Below are 26,269 nucleotides of genomic sequence, written 5' to 3' on the forward strand. Positions count from 1 at the left end.
TGGACAAGGGAAGAGCAACTTCTGCAAGGCCTTTGATATGGTCCCACACAACATTCTTGCCTCTAAATTGGAGAGATATGGGTTTGACGGATGGACTGTTAGATGGGTAAGGAATTGGCTGGATGGACGTGTCCAAAGAGTTACAATCAACAGCTCTATGTCCAAATGGAGATCAGTAACAAGTGGTGTCCCTCAGAGATCCGTGTTGGGACTGGTACTGTTCAATATCTTTATTAATGACATAGACAGTGGGATCGAGTGCACCCTCAGCAAGTTTGCAGAGGACACCAAGCTGAGTGGTGCGGTCGACAGGCCAGAGGGATGGGATGCCATCCAGAGGGACCTGGACAAGCTCGAGAAGTGGGCCCATGTGAACCTCATGAGGTTCAACAAGGCCAAGTGCAAGGTCCTGCACCTGGGTCGGGGCAACCCCCAGTATCAATACAGGCTAGGGGATTGAGAGCAGCCCTGCCGAGAAGGACTTGGGGGTACTGGTGAATGAAAAGCTGGACATGAGCCAGCAATGTGCGCTCGCAGCCCAGAAGGCCAATCGTATCCTGGCTGCATCAAAAGAAGCGTGGCCAGCAGGTCGAGGGAGGTGATTCTGCCCCTCTACTCTGCTCTGGTGAGACCCCACCTGGAGTACTGCGTCCAGCTCTGGAGCCCTCAGCATAAGAAAGACACGGACCTGTTGGAGCGGGTCCGGAAGAGGGCCACAAAAATGATCGGGGGGATGGGACACCTCTCCTATGAAGAAAGGCTGAGAGAGCTGGGGTTGTTCAGCCTAGAGAAGAGAAGGCTTCGGGGAGACCTTATTGCAGCCTATCATTACTTAAAGGGGGCTTATAAGAAAGATGGGGACAGACTTTTTAGCAGGGCCTGTTGCGACAGGACAAGGGGGAATGGCTCTAAAGTAAAGGGGGGGCAGATATAGACTAGATATAAGGAAGAAAGTGGTGAGACACTGGAATAGGTTGCCCAGAGAGGTGGTGGATGCCCCACCCATCCCTGGAAACATTCAAGGTCAGGTTGGACAGGGCTCTGAGCGACCTGATCTAGTTGAAGATGTCCCTGCCCATGGCAGGGGGGTTGGACTAGATGACCTTTAAAGGTCCCTTCCAACCCAAACTATTCTATGATTCTGTGATTCTATGATTCTATTCTATATTCTATATTGTATAAAAAAGGCTTTGTACTTCTTTGTTATGCCCTATTTTTAGTATATTAGTACATAAATAACTGGTCAAAAACTAAAAATAGCAATATAATTTAGTTTTCCCCAATCCTAAAATGATGGTGGATCTTTGATATTAATTTTTTTCTTCTTGAGTCAAGAGGAGGGATAATTTGAAGATGTGTTAATTAACAGATGACATAGCAACTCAGAAATTATTAGGTTAGCAGTATCAAGTATGCTTCACACTTTAACTTATAAATTAAGATCTAAAGAACAGATAGGGATGCAAGAATAGTGGTGAATCTCTGCTATTTCATTTCTTTTAGTTGAATCAGACAGATGATAAGATTAAACCCATTATTTATAGATGTATATATATGTACATGTTCTAGGCAAAGACATCACATTAATGGAAAAATCATATCAATCAAAAACACACTGGCTAATACAATATACAAGAAAGGGGACTTTTTTCTGTATCCCAGCACTCTTTCTGGCAGGTACAAATAGATGCTTAGGATAAAAGACATGTTTACTAGTTCTGTGCAGCTAAAATGTTTGTAAGGTAAAAGTCAAAGAATATTTCATCCCCTGCTGAGCAAATGGTCAGGAAGCACATTTGTCTGCATTTCCTTTCATAACAGGAAGTATGTAACTTCTTCTCCACAGTGGCTTCAGTTCTGCTTCCCACCTCCAGCTCTTTCTCCCCCAGGGCTTTCCAATCCATTCCTTGCAAGAAAGCAAGGCTGTGCCTGTGTCTGCACTAGTTTTCAGCTCTACTGTGTTGGGAGATGGCTTATTTAATATTGTAGTCTCTTTACTTAGGCTTCTTGCTCACACTTCAAATTAAAAGTAATTTGACCTAAAACTTTACCTTACACCAATTCACTCTAAATTATGCTCAAAACATACATTTGTAATACAAACACACTTAACTACATTCTAGAAATTCATGACTCAGTTTAGCATCTCTCTTAAAACTTTACCTCTGAGGTAGTCTGGCACAACATGAAAAGTGCTATCAGGGCTGTGCAGGTCACTAAAATTTGGGAGTCGTGAAAACTTGGGGTGTATTCTTTGCTTACAGAAACCTAACTTTTCTGAAAAAAATAGGACCAGGGCCTAACTGTAATGATATATTCCAAGGATATTTCTTGTTGTGTGCAATTTAATGTAAGCAAGAGGGGGAATACAAATATATGTAAAAGATAAAGAGAATATTATATTTAAGACAAAGGTTCATTGAACAGAATGATGCTTAGTAGCACAGTTAAGCATATATGTTTTAATCTAAAAATAATTATCTGAGGGTGATACCAAGTACAAAGGAATGTTAAATAAACATATGAGGTAATGTAGCCGAGTTTGAAATACCCCGTGAGTAGATAAGCTAGACATTCAGTAGATAGAAGGAGGCCTTGAAACTTTGTATCTTGGAGTAGAATAGACAAGGAAGCTATGCTGAAATAAACTAGTTTGTTTATTTGCGCAAAATTGCGCAACTGAGCCAAAGAACAAACTGTGCATCCACGAAGACTGAGTTCAACTAGCGGACACGGTGAGGAAGACTATCGACAACCACCAGAGGACCCTGGAAGACCACCAATGAACATAAGAGTGCATGCGTCAAAGACTTTTACATATGTTAATGAGTTCCGGGAAATAGCATGAATATGTTAATAATTACTCAGAAATCTAATGAATATGTATACTCTAACTGTATATGACTTCTGTAGTTGAGCAACTCGGCGCGCGCACTAGGTGGAGCGATCCCCTGTGTGCCCGGCGCCGCAATAAAGAATGCCTGCTTTCTAAAACTCCAAATTGAGTCTTAGAGAGTTTCTATTTTGCCGACTTACGGTAACAGTTTTGGCGACCCAGGTGGGATGTAGCTCTTGAGCCTCGACGGATCCTGGAATCGCAGAACCTCAGCTGGCACCGAGGGATTCTCGGAGAGGACCTTTCCCGATCCTCGGACCGAAGAGCCCCTGAGCGAAGAACACTGCTTTGTGAGTAATAAGGCATTCTTTTGGAAACTTGGTTACCTGCCCGTCAGACACAGCGAAAGCTCTGCAGGGTTGGGTTTGGGACCCGGGAAGGGGTTAGAGTCCCCATTTGGTTTAAAAGGGGTTAGAGTCCCCGCTCAAGGTAAATGTTAAGAGCAATTGCGGTAACAATTATTGTAAGTATTTGTCTGTTATCTGTTATTTGTCTGCGGCAAGGAGAACTTGTAACTGATAGGGAACCGTGTTGCAAGCTCCGTTGAGACAAGCAGTAGGGAATGATGGTCCGTTACAGTGAAGATGCTTTTTAGATTACAGATTTAAACAACTGGAAAATAGCTGCCGTAGTTACAGGGATGATTCTGATCGAGTGGTGTCCTGGTTTCGGCTGGGAGAGAGTTAATTTCCTTCCTAGTAGCTGGTACAATGCTGTGTTTTGGATTTAGGATGAGAACAAAGTTGATAACACACCGATGTTTTAGTTGTTGCTAGGTAATGCTTACACTAGCCAAGGACTTTTCAGCTTCCCATGCTCTACCGACTGAGAAGGCTGGAGGTGCACAAGAAGCTGGGAGGGGGCACAGCCAAACTGGCCAAAGGGACATTCCATACCATGAGACATCATGCTCAGCACATAAAGTGGGGGAAAGCTGGCCGGGGGGGCTGCTGCTCGGGGACTGGCTGGGCATCGGTCGGCAGGCGGTGAGCAATTGCACTGTGCATCACTTGCTTTGTGTATCATTATTATGATATTATTATTATTATCATTTTATTTCAATTATTAAACTATTTTTATCTCAACCCACGAGTTTTTCTCACTTGTGCTCTTCCAATTCTCTCCCCCATCCCACTGGGGGTGGGGGGAGTGAGCGAGCGGCTGTGTGGTGCTCAGTTGCCGACTGAGGTTAAACCACGACAGTCCTTTTTGGCGCCCAACGTGGGGCACGAAGGGTTGAGATAATAACAGATTAACCGGAGTGTATTAAGGAATTTATATCTGTTAGTAGTTGTGGGTCACAATGTTGGTTCCTCTGTTCTCGATATTGATTTGTATAATCTGCATCGTGCTCTTTTTCCTGCTGTACATGTTAAAGATTGGTGTTGGTTTTTGCAGTTTGCTGTGGTCTGCAGTGAATAGTGATGTCTCGCTTGTGAGGTTTGTTTTTAGAACATTGACCTTGACGTTAGCGTGGTATGTAAGTTTCGCAATGAAGCCGTTACTGTACCACGGATACCATTTCGTGGAGACAACCAGCAATTACAGTGACTTCTCTGAGAGTTTTTTTACGGAGGAAATACAGAATGGCAGTGTCACTACCTTCTTCTATGATGTTCCCTCCTTCATTACAGTAACTTTTCAGTATTTTGAACATCCTTGGGCAGTTAAGATACTTCTATTGGTACTTCTTTGGAATATTGTTTAGGTTTTGTCTAAAGTTGGTAAGCAATTTAAGAATATCATCCAGAGATCTGCCCCAAGGCTGAATAGTTATGAGTGGCAGGGTGTGTGGGACAAGATGGGCAAGTACCTAGGCCAATGGGCACCCCCAGTGTTTTGGAACTTCACCCCTGAGCAAGTGCAGAATCCTGAAGAGTTAGTAGAATATTTGGACAAAGTATGCTGTCACCCTGGCAACTCCAGAGAGATGCAGATCATTGCAACGTGCTGGGGCCTGGCCCATGCCTACCGAGCCCTGTTCAACACCATTCAGTACCCTCAAAGGGAAGAGAAGGTCGCTGGCTCTGACAGTAAAACGACACACCCTGTGGTCACTCCAAAAGTAGCGACAGGCCCTGCGGCCACTCAGACCCCAGTGACAGGCACTGCGGCGACTCAGACTCCGGCAACAGGCCCTGCGGCCACTCAGACCCCGGTGACAGGCCCTGTGGCTGAACCAAAGAACCAGCCTGTGCCGGTAACAGTCGCCCCTGTACACAAGAAGAAATCTTGGAAGCGGAAGTTGGCTCGTTTAGTAAGGGAGGAAGAAGCTTCTTCTAAAAGGGAGCCGGAGGAAGAACTGTACGACTACCCTGGAGAAGGGCCATCACGAGAACAGGAGGAGGAGGGCCGGCCGCTGATCGGGGAGGAAGAAGAGGAAGAACTCATAAACGAGGCAGTGACCACCCGATCTCTATCCCTGAGTGAGCTGCGAGATATACGAAAAGATTTCAGCCGCCGTCCAGGCGAGCATATTGTCACCTGGCTGCTCCGATGCTGGGATAATGGGGCCAGTAGCCTGGAATTAGAGGGTAGGGAAGCCAAGCAGCTGGGATCCCTTTCTAGGGAAGGGGGCATTGAGAAAGCGACTGGAAAAGGGACATGAGTCCTCAGCCTTTGGAGACGACTCTTGTCAAGCGTGAAGGAAAGGTATCCCTTTAAGGAAGATGTCATATGTTGCCCAAGCAAGTGGACCACCACGGAGAAGGGTATCCAGTTTCTGAGAGAACTAGCTGTGCTGAAGGTGATTTATGGTGACCTGAACAATGAACAGCTATCCAAAGATCCAGACGAAGTCAAGTGCACACGACCCATGTGGCGGAAGTTTCTAAGGAGCTCACCATCGTCATACGCCAATTCATTGGCAGTGATGACCTGGAAAGATGGAGAGGAACAAACAGTGGATGAATTGGCTAGTCAACTCCGGCAATATGAGGAAAGTCTCTCTTCCTCCCTCGTCTCGGCTGTGGAAAAACTGTCCCGGGAGATCCAGCAACTCAGAGAGGATAGGTCCTACTCCTCACCTGTACGGACCAGTATCTCGGCTATTAGGAGTCAGCGTTCTTTTGCTCAAGAGAGAGAATATAAAGGGTACACACCACGGGGCACCCTATGGTTTTACCTACATGACTACGGAGAGGACATGAGGAAGTGGGATGGAAAACCTACTGCAGCCCTAGGGGCACGGGTACGCGAATTGCAAGGGAAAACCATCACAGAAGGGGGTTCTTCCAGGAAAAATGCTGCTCCAGTTTCCAGCGGGCAGTTCCCCAGAGAGAGTAGAAGGGCTGATCTTACTCCTGATCTTAATGAAGAAACTTCGGACTCGTACGTACAAGAAATGAGAAACGAGTACTGTGATGAGGACTAGAGGGGCCCTGCCTCCAGCCAGGGGGAGGAAAGGGACAACCGGGTTTACTGGACTGTGTGGATTCGGTGGCCTGGCACATCGGACCCACAGGAGTATAAGGCTCTAGTAGACACCGGTGCACGGTGTACCCGATATGCCATCAAGCTATAAAGGGGCAGAACCCATCTGTATTTCTGGGGTGACGGGGGGATCCCAAAAGCTAACTGCATTGGAAGCCGAAGTGAGTCTAACTGGGAATGGGTGGCAGAAGCACCCCATTGTGACTGGCCCAGAGGCTCCGTGCATCCTTGGCATAGACTACCTCAGGAGAGGGTATTTCAAGGACCCAAAAGGGTACCGGTGGGCTTTTGGTATAGCTGCCTTGGAGACGGAGGAAATTAAACAGCTGTCCACCTTGCCTGGTCTCTCGGAGGACCCCTCTGTTGTGGGGTTGCTGAAGGTCGAAGACCAACAGGTGCCAATTGCTACCACCACGGTGCACTGGTGGCAATACCGCACCAACCGAGACTCCCTGATTCCCATCCATAAGCTGATGCATCAGCTGGAGAGCCAAGGAGTGATCAGCAAGACCCGCTCACCCTTTAACAGTCCCATATGGCCAGTGCGGAAGTCTAATGGAGAGTGGAGACTAACAGTAGACTATCGTGGCCTAAATGAAGTCACGCCACCGCTGAGTGCTGCTGTGCCAGACATGCTAGAACTTCAATACGAACTGGAGTCAAAGGCAGCCAAGTGGTATGCCACAATTGATATTGCTAATGCGTTTTTCTCAATCCCTTTGGCAGCAGAGTGCAGGCCACAGTTTGCTTTCACTTGGAGGGGTGTCCGGCACACCTGGAACCGACTGCCCCAGGGGTGGAAACACAGCCCCACCATGGACTGATCTGGACTGCACTGGAACAGGGTGAGGCTCCGGAACTCCTGCAATCCATTGATGACATCATCGTGTGGGGGCAACACAGCAGGAGAAGTTTTTGAAAAAGGGAAGGAAATAGTCCAAATCCTGCTGAAGGCTGGTTTTGCCATAAAACAAAGTAAGGTCAAGGGACCTGCACAGGAGATCCAGTTTTTAGGAATAAAATGGCAAGATGGACGTCGTCAGATCCCAATGGATGTGATCAACAAAATAACAGCCATGTCTCCACCAACCAGCAAAAAGGAAACAGAAGCTTTCTTAGGCGTCGTGGGGTTTTGGAGAATGCATATTCCAAATTACAGTCTGATTGTAAGCCCTCTCTATCAAGTGACCCGAAAGAAGAACGATTTCAAATGGGGCCCTGAGCAACGACAAGCTTTTGAACAAATTAAACAGGAGATAGCTCACGCAGTAGCCCTGGGGCCAGTCCGGGCAGGGCAAGATGTAAAAAATGTGCTCTACACCGCAGCCGGGGAGAATGGCCCTACCTGGATCGTCTGGCAGAAAGCACCAGGGGAGACTCGAGGTCGACCCCTAGGGCTTTGGAGTCGGGGATACAGAGAATCCGAGGCCCACTATACTCCAACTGAAAAAGAGATATTGGCAGCATATGAAGGGGTTCGAGCTGCTTCGGAAGTGATCGGCACTGAAGCACAGCTCCTCCTGGCACCCCGACTGCCGGTGCTGGGCGGGATGTTCAGAGGGAGGGTCCCCTGTACACATCATGCAACTGATGCTACGTGGAGGAAGTGGGTCGCACTAATCACAAAACGGGCTCAAAAAGGAAACCCCAGTCGCCCAGGAATCCTGGAAGTGATCATGGATTGGCCAGAGGGCAAAGATTTCGGAATGTCGCCAGAGGAGGAGGTGACGCGTGCTGAGGAGGCCCCAATGTATAATGAACTACCAGAAAATGAGAAGCAATGTGCCCTGTTCACACTGATGGGTCCTGTCGTCTTGTGGGAAAGCATCGGAGGTGGAAAGCTGCTGCATGGAGTCCTATGCGACAAGTTGTAGAAACTGCTGAAGGAGAAGGTGAATCGAGCCAATTTGCAGAAGTAAAGGCCATCCAGCTGGCTTTAGACATTGCTGACCGAGAAAAGTGGCCAGTGCTCTATCTCTATACTGAGTCATGGATGGTGGCAAATGCCCTGTGGGGGTGGTTGCAGCAATGGAAGCAGAGCAACTGGCAGCGCAGAGGCAAACCCATCTGGGCTGCTGCATTGTGGCAAGATATTGCTGCCCGGGTGGAGAACCTGGTTGTAAAAGTCCATCACGTAGATGCTCACATACCCAAGAGTCGGGCCACTGAAGAACATCAAAACAACCAGCAGGTGGATCAGGCTGCTAAGATTGAAGTGGCTCAGGTGGATCTGGACTGGCAGCATAAGGGTGAATTATTTCTAGCTCAGTGGGCCCATGACACCTCAGGTCACCAAGGAAGAGATGCAACATACAGATGGGCTCATTATTGACAGGTGGACTTGACCATGGACACTATCGCACAGGTTATCCATGAATGCGAAACATGCGCTGCAATCAAGCAATCCAAGCGGTTAAAGCCTCTTTGGTATGGAGGACGATGGCTGAAATATAAATATGGGGAGGCCTGGCAGATCGATTATATCACACTCCCACGAACCCGCCAAGGCAAGCGCCACGTGCTTACAATGGTGGAGGCAACCACCGGATGGCTGGAAACATATCCCGTGCCCCATGCCACTGCCCGGAACACTCTCCTGGGCCTTGAAAAGCAAGTCCTATGGCGACATGGCACCCCAGAAAGAATTGAGTCAGACAACGGGACTCATTTCCGAAACAACCTCATAGACACCTGGGCCAAAGAGCATGGCACTGAGTGGATGTATCACATCCCCTATCATGCACCAGCCTCTGGGAAAATCGAACGATACAATGGACTGTTAAAGACTACGCTGAAAGCAATGGGTGGCGGGACATTCAAACATTGGGATATGCACTTAGCAAAGGCCACCTGGTTAGTCAACACTCGGGGATCTGCCAATCGAGCTGGCCCTGCCCAGTCAGAACTTTAACGTACTGTAGATGGGAATAAAGTCCCTGTAGTGCACATAAAAAATGTGTTGGGGAAAACAGTGTGGGTTATTCCTGCCTTGGGCAAAGGCAAACCCATCCGTGGGATTGCTTTTGCTCAAGGACCTGGGTGCACTTGGTGGGTGATGCGGAAGGATGGGAAAGTCCGATGTGTACCTCAAGGGGATTTGATTTTGGGTGAGAATAGCCAATGATCTGAATTATGTGATGTTAAGTGCTACATAATATTAAATGCCATACTAATGATAGTACAATAAGAATCACCCAGATAATGAAGAATAACTTCAGTGAAACCAAGCAAAGCACAGTGATGATGGTACCAGAACTGACTTCAACATGAAAGAATCCAACACCACATACCATCTCCATCTTTCCTGCCCTGGACGATTATTATGACAGATGGAGCCCGAAGTCATGGACTAAATGAACTCACTGAACATTTTAGAGGGATGGCCCACAGACTAAGGGAATGATATCTCTGTGTGTATGTGTGTGTGTGTATATACATATAAAAAACAAGGGGGTGGTGATTAATGGAAATGTACTGGAAAATATGAGACTTGAGCATGACACAGATGGTATAGAATAAGGGGTGGATATTGTCCTGGTTTCGGCAGGGATAGAGTTAATTTCCTTCCTAGTAGCTGGTACAATGCTGTGTTTTGGATTTAGGATGAGAACAAAGTTGATAACACACAGATGTTTTAGTTGTTGCTAGGTAATTCTTACACTAGCCAAGGACTTTTTAGTTTTCCATGCTCTACCGACTGAGAAGGCTGGAGGTGCACAAGAAGCTGGGAGGGGGGCACAGCCAAACTGGCCAAAGGGACATTCCATACCATGTGACGTCATGCTCAGTACATAAACTGGGGAAAGCTGGCCGGGGGGGGCCACTGCTCGGGGACTGGCTGGGCATCGGTCGGCGGGTGGTGAGCAATTGTACTGTGCATCGCTTGCTTTGTGTATTATCATTATTATTATTACATTATTATTATTATTTTATTTCAATTATTAAACTGTTTTTATCTCAACCCATGAGTTTTTCTCACTTGTGCTCTTCCAATTCTCTCCCCCATCCCACCGGGGGTTGGGGGGAGTGAGCGAGCGGCTGTGTGGTGCTCAGTTGCCGACTGAGGTTAAACCACGGCAACTGCAAAGTCTGAGTGAGGGCAATCAGTTCAGGTTTTTGGGCCGATGTTCTAATGGGCAATGCTTGTGCCTTTACCACCGTCTCAACAGTGGTAACTGCATATCCTGATACCCACTTTCCTTCTTTCATAAAGCTGCTACTGTCCGTGTACAGGTCCCAGTCCGGATTGTGCAAGGGAACATCCTTTAAATCTGGCCTGCTTGAATAGACTTCCTCAATGGTCTGCAGGCAGTCATGTTCGGGTTTGCCGCCTTCTTGTCGGGTTGAGAGAAACATGGCAGGGTTAGTTACGGTAGTAGTCTTTAAGGTCACATCATCTGGTTCCATTAGTACCACTTGATATTTTAGCATTCTACTAGGAGACAACCAATGTCCACCCTTTTGGTCCAATACTGTAGTTACCATGTGTGGAACATAAACAGTTATTTTCTGTCCCATGGTGAGCTTCCGAGCCTCTTGTATTAACAATACCGTCGCAGCCACTGCTCTTAAACATCCGGGCCATCCCTGGCTCACTGGATCCAATTGCTTGGAAAAATATGCCACTGCTTTTCTACATTCTCCCAAGCGCTGGGTTAAAACACCTAAGGCCACTGCTTGTCTTTCATAAGTGAATAGTTCAAAAGGCTTTTCTAAATTAGGCAGCCCTAAGGCTGGGGCTTTCATCAAGGCCCTTTTAAGTTGAATATATGCATTCCAACTTTCGTTTGTCCATTGCAGGGGACCTTTCGACGATTTCAGTAACTCATACAAGGGTTTTACCATCAGTCCGTAATTAGCAATCCATAAGCGACACCATCCCACTATTCCTAGAAAGGTTCTCAATTCATGAATGTTTCGAGGTTCTGGAAGTTGACAAATAGCCTCTTTCCTTTCATTGCTTAACTGTCTCTGTCCCTTCAGAATTTCAAAGCCTAGATATGTTACAGTTTCTTGTGCAATTTGAGCCTTCCCTTTTGACACTCGATAACCACTAAGTGCGAGGAAGTTTAATAAACTGATTGTCAGTTCCAAGCATTCTTCCCGGGAGTTCCCAGCTAATAGTATGTTGTCAACATATTGTAACATTACTCCATTTTTATTGTCTTGTCTCCATAATTCTAACTCTTTTGCTACTTGATTTCCAAAAATCATGGGACTATTTTTGAATCCTTGTGGTAATACTGTCCAAGTATACTGAGTCCTTCTTCCCGTCTCAGGGTTTTCCCACTCAAAGGCGAACAATTCCTGACTTCCAGAGTCAAGTGGGATGCAGAAAAAGGCATCTTTTAAATCTAAGACTGTAAACCATCCCTGATCTTCAGTGAGAGCAGTTAATAGTGTGTACGGGTTTGCTACCACTGGGTGTATATCCTGGACAATTTGATTCACTGCCCTCAGGTCCTGGACTAATCTGTAAGATTTCCCATCAGCTTTCTTAACAGGTAAAATTGGAGTATTATACTTAGATCCACATTCTCTTAATAACTCATATTCCAAAAACTTCTGTAGAATAGGTACCAACCCAAGTTTAGCTTCTAATTTTAAGGGATACTGTTTCAGTCTTACCGGTGCTGATCCTGGTATAAGGTCTATCCTTACGGGTTCAGCCCTCTTTGATTTTCCGGGTATTTCTCCTGCCCAGACAACAGGAATCACTGCATCCTCAACTTCAGCCGGGATTTTTCCTTCCACCTGCTCAATTTCCTGCAATAACTATATTGAGGCTTGGACAAATTTAGATTCAAGCATTGACACTTCTACTTCTCCATTTTTGAACTTTATTTCAGCTTCTAGTTTTTCTAATAAATCTCGGCCTATTAAAGGTTTTGGTGCACCTGGTAGATACAAAAACTGATGCGTTACCCATTGTTTTCCAATTTTAAATTTTAAGGGTTTAAAAAAGGTCGTGTCTCTGGCTTTCCTGTCGCACCAATAATTCTCACAGTATCATATCCTAACTCATGTTTCTTTGTGTTCAAAACCGAACAGGTGGCCCCTGTATCGACCAAACATTCTATTTCAGTTTCATCTTCCCCCAGCTTAATTTTAACCAGAGGTTCTGCTGGGGAAGATTCCTCCGGTCTCCTTCAGTCTCTTGCCTCTACAGCTAACACGGGAGTGTCTTGTTCCCCAAATTTCTGCAAAAATGGGCACTCTCATTTCCAGTGTCCCTTTCTTTTACAATAAGCACACTGTGTCTCTCCTACTGGGGACCTTGGGAATCCTCTACCACGTCCCGTCCTCTTCCTTGATGACCACTTCTAAATCCTCCCCTGGGTCCTCCTCGAGGACCATAGGTTCCTTCTAGTGCCGCGATCAATCTAGCATTTCCCTTTTCTTTCTGCTGATCTCTGTTCCTATAAATCACCCAAGCCACATCCAGCAATTTTCCTGGGTCCCTGGCATCTGCTCCTTGTAGCTTCTGCAGCTTTCTTTGGATATCATCAGCGGACTGCCCGATAAACAAGGTTGCTAGCTGATTCTTCCCCTCCTCTGGCTCAGGATCCAGAGTTGTATACTTCTGGGCAGCTCCCTTCAGTTTATTTAGGAAATCGGTGGGAGACTCCTTTCTATCCTGCTTAATTCTCATATAATTTTGACCAATTTATCGCTTTTGGTATAGCATTTCTTATACCAAACGGAACCCACTTCTCATATTGTGTTAATAACAATTTCTGCCCATTATCATTAGGGTCCCAGTCAGGATCTGCTGAGGGAAAATGATGCTCCAACTGTCCTTGTAATGTCCCTGCCGCTATTTGGGCTTCAACCTGAGTCCTTGCCATTTTGCGAATCATCTCCCTCTCTGTACTATCAAACAATACTTACATGATAGCTTCAATATCTTTCCAATCTGGATCCTGAGTTTTTATCATAATTTCAAGAGCGCTAGCCACTTGTCGTGGTTTAACCTCTGTCGGCAACTAAGCACGACACAGCCGCTCGCTCACTCCCCCCAACCCCCGGTGGGATGGGGGAGAGAATTGGAAAAGCACTAGTGAGAAAAAGTCGTGGGTTGAGATAAAAACAGTTTAATAATTGAAATAAAATGATAATAATAATAATATGATAATTATAATAATAATACACAAAGCAAGTGATGCACAGTACAATTGCTCACCACCCGCCGACCGATGCCCAGCCAGTCCCCGAGCAGCGGCCCCCCCAGGCCAGCTTTCCCCAGTTTATGTACTGAGCATGACGTCACATGGTATGGAATGTCCCTTTGGCCAGTTTGGCTGTGCCCCCTCCCAGCTTCTTGTGCACCTCCAGCCTTCTCAGTCGGTAGAGCATGGAAAACTAAAAAGTCCTTGGCTAGTGTAAGCATTACCTAGCAACAACTAAAACATCGGTGCGTTATCAACATTGTTCTCCTCCTAAATCCAAAACACAGCATTGTACCAGCTACTAGGAAGGAAATTAACTCTATCCCTGCCGAAACCAGGACAATATCCACCCCTTATTCTATACCATCTGCGTCATGCTCAAGTCTCATATTTTCCAGTACATTTCCATTAATCACCACCCCCTTGTTTTTTATATGTATATACACACACACACATACACACAGAGATATCATTCCCTTAGTCTGTGGGCCATCCCTCTAAAATGTTCAGTGAGTTCATTTAGTCCATGACTTCGGGCTCCATCTGTCATAATAATCGTCCAGGGCAGGAAAAAAGGAGATGGTATGTGGTGTTGGATTGTTTCATGTTGAAGTCAGTTCTGGTACCATCATCACTGTGCTTTGCTTGGTTTCATCGAAGTTTGTTCTTCATTAGTCTGGGTGATTCTTATTGTAATATCATTAGTATGGCATTTAATATTATGTAGCACTTAACATCACATAATTCAGATCATTGGCTATTCTCACCCAAAATCAAATCCCCTTGAGGTACACATCGGACTTTCCCATCCTTCCGCATTATCCACCAAGGGCACCCAGGTCCTTGAGCAAAAGCAATCCCACGGATGGGTCTGCCTTTGCCCGAGGCAGGAATAACCCACACTGTTTTCCCCAACACATTTTTTATGTGCACTACAGGGACTTTATTCCCATCTACAGTACGTTAAAGTTCTGACTGGGCAGGGCCAGCTCGATTGGCAGATCCCCGAGTGTTGACTAACCAGGTGGCCTTTGCTAAATGTGTGTCCCAATGTTTGAACGTCCCGCCACCCATTGCTCTCAGCGTAGTCTTTAACAGTCCATTGTATCGTTTGATTTTCCCAGAGGCTGGTGCATGATAGGGGATGTGATACACCCACTCAGTGCCATGCTCTTTGGCCCAGGTGTCTATGAGGTTGTTTCCGAAATGAGTCCCGTTGTCTGACTCAATTCTTTCTGGGGTGCCATGTCGCCATAGGACTTGCTTTTCAAGGCCCAGGATAGTGTTCCGGGCAGTGGCATGGGGCACGGGATATGTTTCCAGCCATCCGGTGGTTGCCTCCACCATTGTAAGCACGTGGCGCTTGCCTTGGCGGGTTCGTGGGAGTGTGATATAATCGATCTGCCAGGCCTCCCCATATTTATATTTCAGCCATCGTCCTCCATACCAGAGAGGCTTTAACCGCTTGGATTGCTTGATTGCAGCGCATGTTTCACATTCATGGATAACCTGTGCGATAGTGTCCATGGTCAAGTCCACCTGTCAATAATGAGCCCATCTGTATGTTGCATCTCTTCCTTGGTGACCTGAGGTGTCATGGGCCCACTGAGCTAGAAATAATTCACCCTTATGCTGCCAGTCCAGATCCACCTGAGCCACTTCAATCTTAGCAGCCTGATCCACCTGCTGGTTGTTTTGATGTTCTTCAGTGGCCCGACTCTTGGGTATGTGAGCATCTACGTGACGGACTTTTACAACCAGGTTCTCCACCCGGGCAGCAATATCTTGCCACAATGCGGCAGCCCAGATGGGTTTGCCTCTGCGCTGCCAGTTGCTCTGCTTCCATTGCTGCAACCACCCCCACAGGGCATTTGCTACCATCCATGAGTCAGTATAGAGATAGAGCACTGGCCACTTTTCTCGGTCAGCAATGTCTAAAGCCAGCTGGATGGCCTTTACTTCTGCAAATTGGCTCGATTCACCTTCTCCTTCAGCAGTTTCTACAACTTGTCGCATAGGACTCCATACAGCAGCTTTCCACCTCCGATGCTTTCCCACAAGACAACAGGACCCATCAGTGTGAACAGGGCATATTGCTTCTCATTTTCTGGGAGTTCATTATACATTGGGGCCTCCTCAGCACGCGTCACCTCCTCCTATGGCGACATTCTGAAATCTTTGCCCTCTGGCCAATCCATGATCACTTCCAGGATTCCTGGGTAACTGGGGTTTCCTTTTTGAGCCCGTTGTGTGATTAGTGCGACCCACTTCCTCCACGTAGCATCAGTTGCATGATGTGTACAGGGGACCCTCCCTCTGAACATCCAGCCCAGCACCGGCAGTCGGGGTGCCAGGAGGAGCTGTGCTTCAGTGCCGATCACTTCCGAAGCAGCTCGAACCCATTCATATGCTGCCAATATCTCTTTTTCAGTTAGAGTACAGCGGGCCTCGGATCCTCTGTATCCCCAACTCCAAAGCCCTAGGGGTCGACCTCGAGTCTCCCCTGGTGCTTTCTCCAGACGCTCCAGGTAGGGCCATTCTCCCCGGCTGCGGTGTAGAGCACATTTTTTACATCTTGTCCTGCCCGGACTGGCCCCAGGGCTACTGCGTGAACTATCTCCCGTTTAATTTGTTCAAAAGCTTGTCGTTGCTCAGGGCCCCATTTGAATTCGTTCTTCTTTCGGGTCACTTGATAGAGAGGGCTTACAATCAGACTGTAATTTGGAATATGCATTCTCCAAAAACCCACGACGCCTAAGAAAGCTTGTGTTTCCTTTTTGCTGGTTGGTGGAGACATGGCTGTTATTTTGTTGATCACATCCATTGGGATCTGACGACGTCCATCTTGCCATTTTATTCCTAAAAACTGGATCTCCTGTGCAGGTCCCTTGACCTTACTTTGTTTTATGGCAAAACCCGCCTTCAGCAGGATTTGGACTATTTCCTTCCCTTTCTCAAAAACTTCTCCTGCTGTGTTGCCCCACACGATGATGTCATCAATGGATTGCAGGAGTTCCGGAGCCTCACCCTGTTCCAGCGCATTCTGGATCAGTCCATGGCAAATGGTGGGGCTGTGTTTCCACCCCTGGGGCAGTCGGTTCCAGGTGTGCCGGACACCCCTCCAAGTGAAAGCAAACTGTGGCCTGCACTCTGCTGCCAAAGGGATTGAGAAAAACGCATTAGCAATATCAATTGTGGCATACCACTTGGCTGCCTTTGACTCCAATTCGTATTGAAGTTCTAGCATGTCTGGCACAGCAGCACTCAGCGGTGGCGTGACTTCATTTAGGCCACGATAGTCTACTGTCAGTCTCCACTCTCCATTAGACTTCCGCACTGGCCATATGGGACTGTTAAAGGGTGAGCGGGTCTTGCTGATCACTCCTTGGCTCTCCAGCTGATGCATCAGCTTATGGATGGGAATCAGGGAGTCTCGGTTGGTGCGGTATTGCCACCAGTGCACCGTGGTGGTAGCAATTGGCACCTGTTGGTCTTCGACCTTCAGCAACCCCACAACAGAGGGGTCCTCCGAGAGACCAGGCAAGGTGGACAGCTGTTTAATTTCCTCCGTCTCCAAGGCAGCTATACCAAAAGCCCACCGGTACCCTTTTGGGTCCTTGAAATACCCTCTCCTGAGGTAGTCTATGCCAAGGATGCACGGAGCCTCTGGGCCAGTCACAATGGGGTGCTTCTGCCACCCATTCCCAGTTAGACTCACTTCGGCTTCCAATGCAGTTAGCTTTTGGGATCCCCCCGTCACCCCAGAAATACAGATGGGTTCTGCCCCTTTATAGCTTGATGGCATATCGGGTACACCGTGCACCGGTGTCTACTAGAGCCTTATACTCCTGTGGGTCCGATGTGCCAGGCCACCGAATCCACACAGTCCAGTAAACCCGGTTGTCCCTTTCCTCCCCCTGGCTGGAGGCAGGGCCCCTCTAGTCCTCATCACAGTACTCGTTTCTCATTTCTTGTACGTACGAGTCCGAAGTTTCTTCATTAAGATCAGGAGTAAGATCAGCCCTTCTACTCTCTCTGGGGAACTGCCCGCTGGAAACTGGAGCAGCATTTTTCCTGGAAGAACCCCCTTCTGTGATGGTTTTCCCTTGCAATTCGCGTACCCGTGCCCCTAGGGCTGCAGTAGGTTTTCCATCCCACTTCCTCATGTCCTCTCCGTAGTCATGTAGGTAAAACCATAGGGTGCCCCGCGGTGTGTACCCTTTATATTCTCTCTCTTGAGCAAAAGAACGCTGACTCCTAATAGCCGAGATACTGGTCCGTACAGGTGAGGAGTAGGACCTATCCTCTCTGAGTTGCTGGATCTCCCGGGACAGTTTTTCCACAGCCGAGACGAGGGAGGAAGAGAGACTTTCCTCATATTGCCGGAGTTGACTAGCCAATTCATCCACTGTTTGTTCCTCTCCATCTTTCCAGGTCATCACTGCCAATGAATTGGCGTATGACGATGGTGAGCTCCTTAGAAACTTCCGCCACATGGGTCGTGTGCACTTGACTTCATCTGGATCTTTGGATAGCTGTTCATTGCTCAGGTCACCATAAATCACCTTCAGCACAGCTAGTTCTCTCAGAAACTGGATACCCTTCTCCGTGGTGGTCCACTTGCTTGGGCGACATATGACATCTTCCTTAAAGGGATACCTTTCCTTCACGCTTGACAAGTCGCCTCCAAAGGCTGAGGACTCGTGTCCCTTTTCCAATCGCTTTGTCAATGCCCCCTTCCCTGGAAAGGGATCCCAGCTGCTTGGCTTCCCTACCCTCTAATTCCAGGCTACTGGCCCCATTATCCCAGCATCGGAGCAGCCAGGTGACAATATGCTCACCTGGACGATGGCTGAAATCTTTTCGTATATCTCGCAGCTCACTCAGGGATAGAGATCGGGTGGTCACTGCCTCGTTTATGAGTTCTTCCTCTTCTTCCTCCCCGATCAGCGGCCGGCCCTCCTCCTCCTGTTCTCGTGATGGCCCTTCTCCAGGGTAGTCGTACAGTTCTTCCTCCGGCTCCCTTTTAGAAGAAGCTTCTTCTTCCCTTACTAAACGAGCCAACTTCCGCTTCCAAGATTTCTTCTTGTGTACAGGGGCGACTGTTACCGGCACAGGCTGGTTCTTTGGTTCAGCCACAGGGCCTGTCACCGGGGTCTGAGTGGCCGCAGGGCCTGTTGCCGGAGTCTGAGTCGCCGCAGTGCCTGTCACTGGGGTCTGAGTGGCCGCAGGGCCTGTCGCTACTTTTGGAGTGACCACAGGGTGTGTCGTTTTACTGTCAGAGCCAGCGACCTTCTCTTCCCTTTGAGGGTACTGAATAGTGTTGAACAGGGCTCGGTAGGCATGGGCCAGGCCCCAGCACGTTGCAATGATCTGCATCTCTCTGGAGTTGCCAGGGTGACAGCATACTTTGTCCAAATATTCTACTAACTCTTCAGGATTCTGCACTTGCTCAGGGGTGAAGTTCCAAAACACTGGGGGTGCCCATTGGCCTAGGTACTTGCCCATCTTGTCCCACACACCCTGCCACTCATAACTATTCAGCCTTGGGGCAGATCTCTGGATGATATTCTTAAATTGCTTACCAACTTTAGACAAAACCTAAACAATATTCCAAAGAAGTACCAATAGAAGTATCTTAACTACCCAAGGATGTTCAAAATACTGAAAAGTTACTGTAATGAAGGAGGGAACATCATAGAAGAAGGTAGTGACACTGCCATTCTGTATTTCCTCCGTAAAAAAACTCTCAGAGAAGTCACTGTAATTGCTGGTTGTCTCCACGAAATGGTATCCGTGGTACAGTAACGGCTTCATTGCGAAACTTACATACCACGCTAACGTCAAGGTCAATGTTCTAAAAACAAACCTCACAAGCGAGACATCACTATTCACTGCAGACCACAGCAAACTGCAAAAACCAACACCAATCTTTAACATGTACAGCAGGAAAAAGAGCACGATGCAGATTATACAAATCAATATCGAGAACAGAGAAACCAACATTGTGACCCACAACTATTAACAGATATAAATTCCTTAATACACTCCGGTTAATCTGTTATTATCTCAACCCTTCGTGCCCCACGTTGGGCGCCAAAAAGGACTGTCGTGGTTTAACCTCAGTCGGCAACTGAGCACCACACAGCCGCTCGCTCACTCCCCCCACCCCCAGTGGGATGGGGGAGAGAATTGGAAGAGCACAAGTGAGAAAACCTCGTGGGTTGAGATAAAAACAGTTTAATAATTGAAATAAAATGATAATAATAATAATATGATAATAATAATAATACACAAAGCAAGTGATGCACAGTACAATTGCTCACCACCCGCCGACCGATGCCCAGCCAGTCCCCGAGCAGCAGCCCCCCCGGCCAGCTTTCCCCAGTTTATGTACTGAGCATGACGTCACATGGTATGGAATGTTTCTTTGGTCAGTTTGGCTGTGCCCCCCTCCCAGCTTCTTGTGCACCTCCAGCCTTCTCAGTCGGTAGAGCATGGGAAGCTGTAAAGTCCTTGGCTAGTGTAAGCATTACCTAGCAACAACTAAAACATCGGTGCCTTATCAACTTTGTTCTCATCCTAAATCCAAAACACAGCACTGTACCAGCTACTAGGAAGGAAATTAACTCTATCCCTGCCGAAACCAGGACAACTAGTCAAGGACTTTTCAGCTTCTCATGCCCTGCCAGCGAGAAGCTGCAGATATTCCATACCATGTGATGTCATGCTCAGTATATAAACTGGAGGGAGTTAGCCGGGGGGCTGGTGACTGCTGCTCGGGAACTGGCTGGGCATTGGTCGGTGGGTGGTGAGCAATTGCATTGTGCAACACTTATTTTGTATATTCTTTTGTCATTATTATTATTTTTTTCCCTTCTTTTTCTGTCCTACTGTCTTTATCTCAATGCACGAATTTTACTTTTTTATTTGCAGTTCTCTCCCCCATCCCACTGGGCCGGGGGAGTGAGTGAATGGCTGTGTGGCGTTTAGCTGCCTGCTGTGTTAAACCACAACAGTTATCCAAACAGCTTCCTCCTTGCAGTGGGAGAGGATGGAAGAATTCAGCTATTGCTGTACTGCTTGGTTCTGATACATGCTCCATCTATTTTTTCCCTGTATGTGCTGCTCTGCAGAGAATTTATGAGTGAAAAAAGCCAAGGATGCATAATCCATGTACATCATATTCCCATCTAGCATGCCTTGTACTTTGAAAGCATACAGAGTTTTTTTATAAATAACAAGTCAGTTTCAAGTCAACAGATTTGCTGCTGTTCTTGCAAACATCTTCTGGTGAGCTAGTAAGAAGGAAAAAAAATCCAGTCTTATACACTAAATTTTCTTCTTTCCATGTCATCGCAATTGGAGCTATGAATAAGCTTTGGAGAACTGTGCTTCTGTTGGGATTTTAACTTTATTAATCAAAACTTTTAACAGTTTTTTCCTCTGCAACTATTTAATATATTCTATACATTAAAAATATATTTACGGCAGGAATATAAACCAGCTAGCATTTTAAGATTACAATTAGAAAATAAGTAAATGATGCAACTTCCCACAGAAGCAGCAATAGCTTATGGAATATATTATATTTTTAGAAACAATAAAACTTGTGAAAGAGTATGTCCCATATAAATGGTTAAAAAAACAATCAGTAGTGAAAAATTCAGTGGTGTTTAATCATTTATGTATGGCTAAAACTGAAAAGCCTTATCCCACAGTTCAGCTGAACCAATGGAAATCTTTTTATGGACTTCACTGAGCTTTAAATCAGGGTGCTAAATATAAAGAGGACAAAACCAATAGAAACACTTTCTAAATTATATTTCAGTATAGTAATAGAAATGTGAAGTAGAATCAAGGCATTTATAGTATGTGGAGGCTAAAGCACAGCAAATCTGTACCTTCAGCTTCACAGTGTATCTGGCTAACCAGAACTATGGAAATTATCAAATCCTAGCAAGATAAATGCTTTCTGCACTAATACTACAGTTGTTAATATTCTAGTGTTATAGTTTTATTGAAAATTATTAGTTCTGAAAGCTGGTGCTAGAAGTCTTGAAACTCTACACTGAATGACTTAAACGCTTGCTGTATCCATTTTTTAAAGTAAATTTATCTTCTTGAAAGATACCCGATTGACAGAATTGTGGATTTAAATCCTCCATAAATCCTGTGTTTCAGTAAACAAGTTGACACTGAAGGTGGTGTATAAACTAGTGTTACTAATGGCTAAATTTTGTAGTTTTATTTACAAAATGATAATTCAGGTACACTTTGAAAAGAAACCATGGTAGTATGGGAGAGTTCAAAACAAACAGCATCATAACAGTTAATGATACATGCAGTTCAATATTTCAAATCCAATTTCCATTCCAAATTATAAACCAATTAAAACAAATATGGTGGTGGTTTTATTTTGACATAATTATTGCTTTTTAGCTTGGCCCACAGCAATAAGTAACCTTTAAGGAAATTACAAAATGTATTCATCATAAATCCTTGTATTTTTTGCTTTTAAATGTGATTTTCTGCCATGAAGAACACAAGTGACTACTCACAATACAGAATTTACAAATTCTGGGAAAGCATACTTTAAAATTATAATTTGTCATTATGCCTAGATTGAGTTATTTATGGCATTATAAAATCCTTGAAATCTAACAACATAATCATTTCTTATAAAGCAACGTGAATATATGAAGAAAATAATAGATCAAATGAATAGAAATAATATAATAATAGTTACTCAATATCAGGTGCTTAAAAACAATTACAGAAGATTACTTCTAAATTTCAGCCACATGTATGCAGAACACTAGTTATACTGTTAAACAGTTTTATTGAGAATTCCTCACAGTTGGGAATCTCCAGTTTCAACAAACCACCCATCAGATACATCAGATGTAAACAGCAGTAGCTTTTCACTGATTTTATTTTAAGATGGCAATTGTTGAATTTTATTTTTCTGAAAACAGAAAAGCAGTCACTCTAATTTATGATCCTATTTTAACTCGTAGCGGTAGTATTGCTTATATGTGACATTGAGCTACTCCGTCATTTTATTTAAAACAGTGATAATAATTATTTACCCAATCCTGATAGACCTATTTAGCCATAGCATTGGTAAGGGAGGCTTTGTTTTATGACTGCAACATGATAATATTATTGTGTGTTGGTTTTAGAATGTGTTATGCTGCACAAATTCTTTTTAAAATCCACGTTCAGACAAGAACATACCAGATTTTTGTATGAAGTACCGTCATTTTTCTATGCAGGAGGTAAAAATAAAAACAATGCAAACATGTAGAAATGCAAATAATTTGAATCTATTAATTTAAAAGAAAGTCCTCATGCAAATAAAGGCAGAATATAATAGGTCACAAAATACAGTACTATAAGCCTGAATCCTGTAACAACTTGCATATGTGCTTAATCATTTATATTATACACTGAAGCCAAAGGGACTACAGAGAGGGCCCAAAGTAAAGCATACACATCAGTCTTTGTATAAACCAGGCCTAGAGTAATATATAGGAATATATTACTGAATTTGAAAAAGCTATGTGTGAGGTTTCTGATTGTTTCCAGAAGTACCTTTTCTTTGATAGTCTTCCATACATTGTGTATATGTATACATATGTATACACACAAAATTATCACCGTTTTAAACACTTCTGAGAATAAAGCACCCTAGAAATATATGATGTTCAGATACAGTATTTTTGCTACTCACCTGTTACGTTCATCCATAATCTTTGTAATCTGAATCTTTTTTCTCCCCATAGTCCCCGTTTTTTTTCCTCTCCTTCTTCCTTAAAATTATGTATTTTCCCTTTTCTTTTCTTCCTTTTTCCCGTTTCCTCAAAACAAGTCTCCTTCTTCAGCACTTGAACTACTCAGCTCACAGTCTCCCCCATCCTTTCATGCTAAACACACAAACAAAATTAAATGTTACTATAAAATTGATAACTAGATGAAAGTTACTATAGGGAGTTGACCAAGTGTTCTAATTATAATTTAGTGTACAAGTAAATTGTAATAACTATTTACTGCATCTATAAAGTAAGAAATGCATAGGGAAATATTAATAATATCATTCAGAAGTTTCTTTTTATGAACAAGCCCACAAATATTTCAAGAAATGAGTAAAAGGACTGAAACGTACATTGTCAAAACTAACAGAATTAGGTAACTCTAGTTTTAAATATCACTCACTGCACTAATATGAAAATTACTTAAATTGGAGAGTTAATGAACCTTTCTGTATCTATGTATGCTAAGTAGACCAGCTAATTCATTTCCAAAGGGAAAACAATGTTGTGTTGTGACAGCAGAGGTGATAATGTCTGTCATTATGCAAATAGGATGCACCTTTATTAAAGTGTTCTTTGATATATGAGAGAGATCAGCTAGTTTAAATTCCAAGCTTCTAACCTTATTCTTTAAGAATATAGATTAGTGCAAGTATTACTCAAGATTACTTCAAGAAAAAAGTAGTGTTCTCCCTCATTTAATTTTAGAGAAAATTTCAAACTGTTTTGACAAATTATTTATAACTAGCAAACATACACATCTTTCCTTCTAAGAATTTTTGCACCAGAAGCCAAGCTATGTAACACAGAGTAATAGGGAATGCAGAATGTTTTGAACAAATATTTTCACAGTTTTAGTAATGAACTGATATCAGCTCCCAGAGCTTTACAATACTAGTTCTATTGCAAAACAGTCAGACAAAATATATAAAAATACATAATAGCATGTAATAAGCATTCCCTATTTCACAAAATGTCATAAATCACAAAATTAATTTCCAATTCTCTCTTGATTTTCTTTGCATACATTAAAATTTAAGCCACTCAGTGTTTTATTGCTCTAAGAAAAAAAGGAGTTAACAGATAAGCAGTCAGTTGGAGTTTTATAACTAGCCACTATAATATAATTAATTTGCTGGGAAAAACAAAATTTCAAGTGTAATATTCACTACCTTTTTGTACATGAATGCCTTTTTATATCACCCTAAGTCATTGTAATGCAGAATATGGCATGTAAAATGGAACAATTCGTATTGCCAATATTATGAAGTGTAAAGGCTGCAACATTTTTTTTGCTGCTTTTCACCTATTTGAAAACAGTTCAGCAACTTTTCACTGCTTAAAAAGATACAAAGGCACTTGATCATATTAACCACAAAAAAATAAAAGTCCAAAACACTGAAATAAAGTAGTTTAATGTATTTATAAAACTTTTTTTCTAAACAGAGCTAGGAGACAGTCTTATCTGATATTCAGTGTTGACAGACAAACCCAGTCTATTTTTAGAAACAGTTTTAAATTTCCTTGGACTAAGTTTCTTTCCTGTTTTTCCTATAGTCTTACCTCTGATACAAAGAGTGTTAGAATGTTTTTTCCTATGCACATGCGGGACCCAAAGGAGTCTAACAGGCTTTCTCTGTAACAGTAAGCCAATATGCTAATCCACAGCAAATGCATATGGAACAATTTCCTTTAATTCAGCTGAACCTGGTGGAACTATTGGCTTACAGCACTATGCCCGCCTATGGTCTAATTCATTTCAGTGTAGAAGGTCAGGGTGGACAGATTTGAGCAGTGACATGATTAGCAAGGATGAGAGCTGCTTTGCAGATAAAGATTCTGATGCTGAATGAGTTCAGAAAAATCATTGAATACTGAGGAAATCTACCAGGAAGGGCACAAATCTTAGTGGAGTGGCAACATGGTGAGTGTCTCCCACGCACTTATCAGTTCCACATTTAAGACTAACCTTCAAACAGCAAAAACTTTTATAGACAGTTTAGAGTCAGAACACTTAATTCCTATGATCTACACAAAATTATCTTAAAATAATTCATGCAACACTTGAGGAGCTGAATTTTGTTCATTACTTGGAGTAATCCACTAAGTACACTAATTTTACTTTAAGTGGAAAAATAGATGAGCAGGAAAATAAAGGTGAAGGGGGATAAGGATGATTTTGTTATTAAATATTATCATACAGTCTGAGAGAAGCTGAAGGAGAAGAAAGAATGTGTTAGACCATATATACCCAATATACAATTTGCAAAGAAACATAATTCTGCTTCTGACAGGCAGCAGGTTACATTTTCTTGCATTGATGAAAAAAATAGCTCTCCCATTTGCTTTTTGCTTACCAGTCTAATTTCAAATAAAAGCTATTCAGTTTGTCTAGCAAATTTATTTTTTTTTTCCTTGACACCTTCAAAGGTTGGTGACTTCTGTGTCAAAAAGAATGTAAATAACTTTGGAAACCAATAAATCTCCATGGCTGTTTTAGGACTTCAGCAATGCTCCCAATACTTTTCTGAAAGTTCCCACAGGATTAAGGATTACAGTATTAAGTATTTAAAGTTCCTGTTAACTGATAAATTGTATTTCCCTAACACAAATAAAGCTAGAAAACTAGCACTAGTTAGAAAAAGTACTACAAAACTCAAATAATACTGCAGGCTTTCATTACCTAAAAGAATCTAAAAAGGAACTTAAAATGATTCCAGAAGCTTTGTCAAAATAACTTTTCACAAAAAAGAAACCTTCCAACATAATGACATGGTTACATCCAAACAATTTACATTTAAAGAAATACAGTTACATGCTATGGTGTTACAGTCTTCTGCATTTTTTTTTTCAAACTCAAATATTAAAAAAAAAAATCAGACTTCTTACAAAAAGAGGAACTTCATTTTTGGTGGGCTTCTCTTCACTATATGATTTGTCAGAGACAGTGACAGCTG

General features: G+C 44.0%; 1 protein-coding gene across 1 annotated transcript in view; it reads right to left on the bottom strand.

Moving 5' to 3' along the window:
* The window catches only part of LOC143171960 (myocyte-specific enhancer factor 2C-like), a 206,023-nt gene that overhangs the window by 110,341 nt on the left and 69,413 nt on the right, over positions 1-26,269 (bottom strand). The window contains exons 6-7 of the mRNA XM_076361146.1: positions 23,234-23,426; positions 3,037-3,165 (exon numbers count right to left, since the gene is read on the bottom strand). The gene's annotated coding sequence lies outside the window, so the exon portion shown is untranslated. The remainder of the gene's footprint in view (positions 1-3,036; positions 3,166-23,233; positions 23,427-26,269) is intronic.

Source organism: Aptenodytes patagonicus, chromosome W, assembly GCF_965638725.1.
Source record: "Aptenodytes patagonicus chromosome W, bAptPat1.pri.cur, whole genome shotgun sequence".
Lineage (NCBI taxonomy): Eukaryota > Metazoa > Chordata > Aves > Sphenisciformes > Spheniscidae > Aptenodytes > Aptenodytes patagonicus.